At 39.2% G+C, this 7,493-nt stretch overlaps 1 pseudogene across 1 annotated transcript; it reads right to left on the reverse strand.

The window, feature by feature from the left end:
• Nucleotides 1-5,387: 5,387 nt before the first annotated feature.
• Nucleotides 5,388-7,159, reverse strand: LOC143438854 (olfactory receptor 8B3-like; annotated as a pseudogene). Its single transcript, XR_013107424.1, has 2 exons — nucleotides 7,031-7,159; nucleotides 5,388-6,502 (listed from the first exon to the last, which is right to left on the reverse strand). The product of XR_013107424.1 is annotated as an olfactory receptor 8B3-like (transcript).
• Nucleotides 7,160-7,493: the final 334 nt, after the last annotated feature.

Below are 7,493 nucleotides of genomic sequence, written 5' to 3' on the forward strand. Positions count from 1 at the left end.
AGACAGTCTTCTGGGGACATGCCAAAGAATGGTATGGCTATATTATATGGTAGATCAATGTTGATTGCTATAGTATCTGCACTAGTTTTCGTTCCCTCAGTGAACAAGTATTCCCTTTTCTCATATCTATATCACTATTTACCGTCACTGGTTTTGTTTTTAATATAAAATCTCAATGTTGTTTTAATCTATTTTTGCGTGATAGAGTTTAAAATGCTGGTCACTTAAAAAATATTTCTCAGCCATTTATATTTCATCTTTTGAGAACTTTGTTTCATTTCTTTCTCTAATTTTCATTGGTTATTTGGTTTTTGTCTAAGTTACTTTCCAATTGCTGATAAGAAACACCATGACCAAGGCAAGTTTTAAAAGAAAATTTTTATTGGGGACTTACAGTTTCAGAGGTAAGTCCATGACCATCATGGTGGGAGCATTGCAGCAGGCAGGCAGACATGGTACTGAAAACAGTGGATGGGAACTCACATCTTGATCCACAAGAAGAAGGCTGAGGAAGCTAACCAAGAATGTTGTGGACCTTTGAATCCTCAAAGCCACCCCAGCAGGACACCTCCTCCTAACAGGTCTTATACCTCCTAATCCTTCCCAAGTAGTTATGCCAAATAGGGACCAAGCAATCAAATATATGAACCAACGAGGTTATTTTTAGTCTAATCATTGTAATATTTTTTTTACCTCTAGGTTTTAAAATCTTTTTATATCTAGATGTAGCATGTTTATTGGATATATTTTGCTCCCATATGGTAAGCTGCCTCATCATTCAAGTGACTGTATCCTTTGCTACACAGAAGCCTTTTCGTTTCCTAAGTTCTGTTTCTTAATCAATGGTTCTAAGACCTGGACTACTGGAGTCCTGTTCAGCTCCAAAAGGCCTTTCCGGTGCCTCCGAGTTCATATATCATCCCCACTTTCTCATCTTTCCAACTCACAGTATCAGGTCTTATGTTGAGGGTCTTAATCGATTTGGAGCTGAGTTTTGTGGCAGATGAGAGACGGAGATCGGTTTGAATATTGGTTTATGGCAGATATCAATTTTTTTTCCTGCAATATGTGTTGTTGGCCTCTCTCAAAAATGGGGTGGTTGCAATTATGTTAATTTATGTATGGTTCCCAGTTCAATTACATTTCTTAATATGCATGTTCTGTTTTTATGCCAATGCCATGCTGCTTTTAATTCTAAACCTTTGCAGTATAACTTGGAATCAGGTAGCGTAATGCTTTCGGCACTGCTTTTATTATTCACAGTTGCTTTGGCTATTCTGTGTCTTTGTGTTTCCATATAAAATTCAAGATTGGTATATTTCTCATTTTGAATGGCCCTGCACTGAGTCTGTAGAATGCTTTGGTAGGAAGTTCCATTTACATAATATTAGTTGTGCATGGTCCTTCTATTTTCTGGAGTCTTCATTACTTTCCGCCATGTCTTAACATCTCCTTACACAAGTATTTAGCTCCTTTGGTTGTATTTATTCCAAAATGGTTTTTGAAGCTATTATTTATAAGATTATTGCCCTGACTTCTTTCTCAGTATGTTTGTTGTTAGCATAGAGGGAGGCTATTTGTTTTTGTGTTAAATTTGTATTCTGCTATTTTGTTGAAGGTGTTTTATCAGCTGTGTTTTTTTATTGAGTCTTTAGTTTTTAGTTTCTTATATGTGAAAACATATCATCTACAAAATAAAAATATTTTGATTTTTTATTTTTCTGTTTATATCTCCTTGATCTCCTGCAGCTGTCTTATTGCTCTAGCTAAGACTTCAAAGACTATATTGAACAGGAGTAGAGAGAGTGAATATATTTATCTTGTTCCTGGTTCTAATAGAAATGCTTTCAATTTTTCCATGTGTTTGTGTATATTATGTTTGCTGTGTGTATATGTGACTGTGAACACACATGTCCTGCAGCACAAATGTGGAGGTCAAACACAGAAACAACCAGAGGCATTGGTCATCTTTCCACCTTTTTAAACAGAGTATCTCTTTGTTACTTACTTGCTACCTGTGCCACTGGTTCAGGAGCATCCAAGGATTCTCTGCTTTACATCTCATCCTAGGACCACTAAGATTACAGATGCTTGCTACAAGGTCCAGTTTCACATAGGTTTAGGGGATTCAAACTCATGATCTCACACTTGCCCAGCAATCCCTTTATCTATGGAACAACCTCCTCAGCCTTTTTTTCTCTCCTTAAAAGATCACTGGTCAGTTTAAATCAGGACCCAGGCTAAAGACCTCATTTTATCTTATCACCTACCTACAGGTCTCTCTCTATATACTCTCCTATGATGAGAGGCTGATGTAGTCCAAGTCCCTAGACCAGATTTCTAATTCTAGACACTCAGTATGTCTGACTTACTTATTCACCACATGAAAGCATGTAAAACTGACCATTAAAACGCAGGGAAGCATCTTGGGACCATTAATTGAGTTATTTATGCTTATTTCTTTTGGTCCCTGGGCCTTAAATAGGCTGACTAACTTTGTGAAACAAATAGATAGATAATCTGATAGCAAAATCTATTCAGATACATTATCATAAGTTAGCTATGGAGGACCATGAGACTCAAGATGAGGTTGTTACTCCATCCAAGGTGTTCCCAAATCCCATCTCCACCCAACCTAAAAGAGGGGACTTCTGCCCCTAGATCATGGAAAAACACTGAAATAGATGGCTATAAGCTACTGTAAACAGGCAGCTTTTGTGGAAATCTACCAGCCTGAGTAGTCATAGACCTTGTAAATAGGCAGCCTTGGTGGATAGTACCAACTTAGATAAGGACAAGTGAATCATAGGCAGAGTCATAGTGACCTGTCCCCTGAACCTTCACCCAGCTGATACCCAGTTCTGAAAGATATCTGTACTCCCCCTGAACACCTATGCTTCTGTGTCATCCCCTTCCCCACACCCTGCCTTTTTGTGTTTATAACCCCTGTGTTAAAAAGTAAAAATTATAATTTGATAATGAAAAGGGGGGAAGGGGCAGGGAAGCTGGAGAGATGGCTCAGCAGTTAAGAGCACTGACTGCTCTTCCAGAGGTCCTGAGTTCAATTCCCAGCAACTATATTGTGGCTCACAACCATCTGTAATGGGATCTGATGCTCTCTTCTGGTATGTCTGAAGACAGCTACAGTGTACTCATATACATAAATAAATCTTTTTTAAAAAAAAAAAAAAAAAAGGCAAGAAAACCAGTTAATTCGAATGGATATTTAGGGAAATGGAAATTACTAATTAAAATTTTCAGATTTTCTTTGGGATGATGACATGAATTTTAGGTTTAACTAGAGGAAAACATGTTTCTAAGATGAATTTGCATAATTAAGTAATTATGACTGATGAGAGGAGATGAGTGAGAGATGTGTCAACTAAGACAAGAACACAAGACAGCTGGAGACAGCATGTGTTTTTTGCTTTCTCGGTACAAGTGTCTACACTTGGAAAGACCACTGCATTTGGACCCATGCGGTCTAGTTTTGAGTCAAAGTCCCATGAGCTTTGTTATTGATGTTCTCTGATGCTTATGTTTTCATATTAAGTATGACTTAATCTGAGTCAACTGTGGACTAACTATTCATGATCTTACTTCTGATTCTGAAAGATAGCCCTAGAAATTTTTATAGCACTTTCAGGGACAATGTAATTCTGTGATCACCTCTACTTGGAAGTCATGTATCTGCTAATCCTGAGATCCATTAGGACTGTGGGTTTAGAGCAATGAGTAGAGATGTGTTTTCCAACTCTAGAATGGGACTTCCTAAGTGCCTGTTAAATGGGATTACAAGACATCCCTGTGTGCACTTTCATGAAATAATTACTACTAAATAAATGAAACTTTCACTTAATCATGAAAACACAAATACTAAGAGAAGATGAATAATAAAACTCTTAGGACTTTTACTCAAATCTAGACTTCCTAGGTCCAGACCCAGTGGTCTCTCCAAGTGTAGACACTTGTATAGAAAAAGCAAAAACATAGGATTAATGATATTTCCACCTCCCTTGTGTTCCTGTTTTAGTTGATATGTCTCTCACTCATCTCTTATAAATGCAGAATCAGCAAAGGAAACATCACCTTTCCTGAGGGTCATGGCAATTCTATGTTCCTCACAGTATGTTGCCTCGTGGCTTTAATGGCAATCTGATTCTGAAATAGCCATGACTGATTATACATAAACAAGGACAAGATTTTGAAACAAGGGAAGAAGATATAACCTGGATATTTATAAAGTTCATACACCAGGACTGCTTAAGTTCAGTGGTTCAAGGCCATTTTGAGGAATAGATGATCTTGAACCAAAAAATAAAAGCAAAGAAGAACTAAGCCCTTTGAGTAACTAGTAGTGCCTAAACTTTACTGTTTATCAGGGTTGTAGGATGTAGTAAGGCATTTTTTAGTACTTGAAAACCTTGGCGCTTCCATAAATAAAGGAAAATAAACAAACTACTATTTTCCCCTTCAACACCCAAATGTATTAACTGTGCCCCCTGATTATTTTTCTCTACACCATATATTGCTTCTGTGCTTACCTCTTGTCTACCATACCAGACTCACAATCACCTATTTCTCATGACTCAAAAGCATCAAAATTGTTCCCCGCATCTGATAGGATGTCCAGTTGTTCAGTCTTCCTGGAAATCTCTACTGACTGGTCTGTCAGCAAACTCAGATCGCACACCCCATCCTCAGCACAGCCTGTCCTGACCAGGCAATACAAAATAAACACATAGTAAGTTTCTGTACCACCTCTATTAGAGAAGGGTAGCCACAGAACTCCTCCTATATATTCAGATATATCTTTGTCTACTTGTTCTTCATCTGCTGGATTTTCTTGCTCACCTGGACCTTACCTGGTCTCTACCTTCCTGCTACCAATTAAACTTCAGAGACCACAGATAATTAGTGCCTTCTTCACCATATTGTTTTTATTTTTAAAATCATCTAAGTTCAGGATAAATGTTCAACTTATACTTCTCAGTTAATAAATACATCATTTGCAACATTTAAGATTCTGAGACAAAGAACAAAAAATCATGAAAGAGGAGATGCAGAGTATGAATGAATGAGAGGGAACCACGATTCCTCTACAAACAACTGATTAATAGTTTTAGTTCAACTTCTTCCCAATAAAGACCTAATTTTCCTCAACACTTATGTTTGTGTCCTCATATCCAAGATATAAAATCCCAAGTAGCCTTAGCCTGGCTGCTCCAGATGTTATCGAGTGCCTGATCCTAGTAACTAGAATCAGAGGAAAATCTTTGGCCTACCTTAAGAGTAAAGTAAGAAGAAACCAGAAATCAAAATGAGAGGATGATGCCACATGCTCCAGCCCTTTTCAAAACCGGAAAACCACCCCAAACAAAATCTCCTGTGCTTAATTGAAATTTATTTAATGAATATGTAAATGGTTGGCTGACAATTTTTCTTGTCATTTGATCATTTGCATTTGATTGCAATGATGGATTCTTCTCTCCATCCTTTATGTATCACGCATGGGCCCATACTAGGATTCACCATTGCAGATCAATGCATCTTCTACTTAAGTGAACAGGTTTTCTTCAAAGTCTTCCTCAGTGCAATTTGAACATCTTTGTTCCTTAAACTGTAGATGAAGGGATTCATCATGGGAACAACCACAGTGTAAAACACTGTGGATATCTTATCTTGATCCACAGACCCAACAGGAGAAGACTTAAAGTATATGAACGATGATGATCCAAAAAACAGAGAAACAGCAATCATGTGGGAGCTGCAGGTGCTGAGGGCTTGGACCTGCCCTTTGTAGAATGGATGTGAAGGATGTTGGAGAGGATCAAGGAATAAGAAACAAAGACGGTGAGACTGGGAACTATTATACTGACACCTACCACAATGAAAACCACCAGCTCGTTGATAGAGGTGCTTGTACAGGAGAGCTTCAGGAGAGGGGGTATGTCACACATGTAGTGATTAATGATGTTACCATCACAGAAGGTGAGTCGCAGCATGCTCACTGTGTGAGCTAAAGCACCCACAAACCCAGCTGCGTACCCAGCCACCATCAGCACAAAGCAGAACTGATGGGACATGATGACTTTATAAAGCAGGGGCTTACAGATGGCAGCATATCTGTCATAGGCCATTGCTGTCAAAATACAACATTCATCAATAACGAAGAAGGCGAAGAAAAAGAGCTGAGTCATGCACTCAGCGTGAGAGATGATGTTCTGCGTCACAAAACCCACCAGCATTTTGGGGGTTATGACAGAGGAGTAGCAGAGATCTGTGAAGGAAAGGTTGAAGAGAAAGTAGTACATGGGGGTGTGCAGGTGAGGATTCAACACAATCAGAACAATCAAGCCCAGGTTCCCCACCATGGAGACCACATAGATTCCCAAGAAGAGGAAGAAGAGGGGCAGCTGAAGCTCTGGCTGCTGCGTCAGACCCAGCAGGATGAATCCTGTCACTGAAGAACTGTTTTCTGAGACCACTCCTTGGGTCATAGCTGTGAGAATAGGGAAAATGGGGTCATTGCGATAATATCCCAGCTGTCACGAGCAAACCCATGTGTGATGGGACTGGGAATCTCCATTAGAATAGATGAACTCCAGTCCAATAGAATAGATGATTTCTAGTCCTTCATTTTTGGCTCTTGTGTTAGCCTAAATTACGTATCATTGAGAGGATGCACAAGCGTGAATATGAAAACACAGAAGACATTTTATTCAGCATGCTAACGACCACGCTCTTGCCCGGCAGAATCTCTGCTCCACTTCCTCTGCTTCATTTCTGCCTTGACAGACTACCTCCCTCCTCAGTTCAGTCAAGGTCTCAGAGGACAGGAGACCATGAAAGGCCCCCTGGCTCCCTCAGATGAGGCTTCTAATAGCAGAGCGTCTTACATACAGTTGACCACTCACCATTTTACATCCTCACCAAGAAAGGAAGAAGTTAACTCTTCTGCCCTATTTTCATGCAAGGCAAATCGCTTCAACTGATTTTAGGGAATAACCATGCAGGGGGAATAACAGACCTGTTCAGTGCTTTTGGTTTTTTTTTCCTAGTTCAGCCTTCACTCCTCCAAGCTCTAAGAACCTGAGCTGTAGATTTTGATTTCTAGGGTGGGTTTTGCCAAGAGTATCTTCTCCAACCCTAAATTAGTTAGTAGCACCACCTACTAATGTCAAAGGAGCCACTTGATAATATGACCCAAGAGCCTTGATGAGTTGGATAATCCTTGGGACCTGATTAACACTTGGAAGGCCTATGTTTCCCCAGGGTTTTCTCCGAACATCAGGCTTTGAAGTTAAGCAAAGTTCAGTACCCTGAATGTACAGCCTAGTCAGTAATGGCAATGGCTTACCAGGATGGCACAATGCTATTCGTATGTGGGCACATCATAAGTCATAAAAATCAAGGTGACCTTATCTTCAGTATCTTCTTCTATAAAAATCCTTGCAGTACTATAAAATATTTTAAGTCTATTGGCATTAAAT

The sequence above is a fragment of the Arvicanthis niloticus genome, chromosome 26 (assembly GCF_011762505.2).
Source record: "Arvicanthis niloticus isolate mArvNil1 chromosome 26, mArvNil1.pat.X, whole genome shotgun sequence".
NCBI classification, from domain to species: Eukaryota; Metazoa; Chordata; class Mammalia; order Rodentia; family Muridae; genus Arvicanthis; species Arvicanthis niloticus.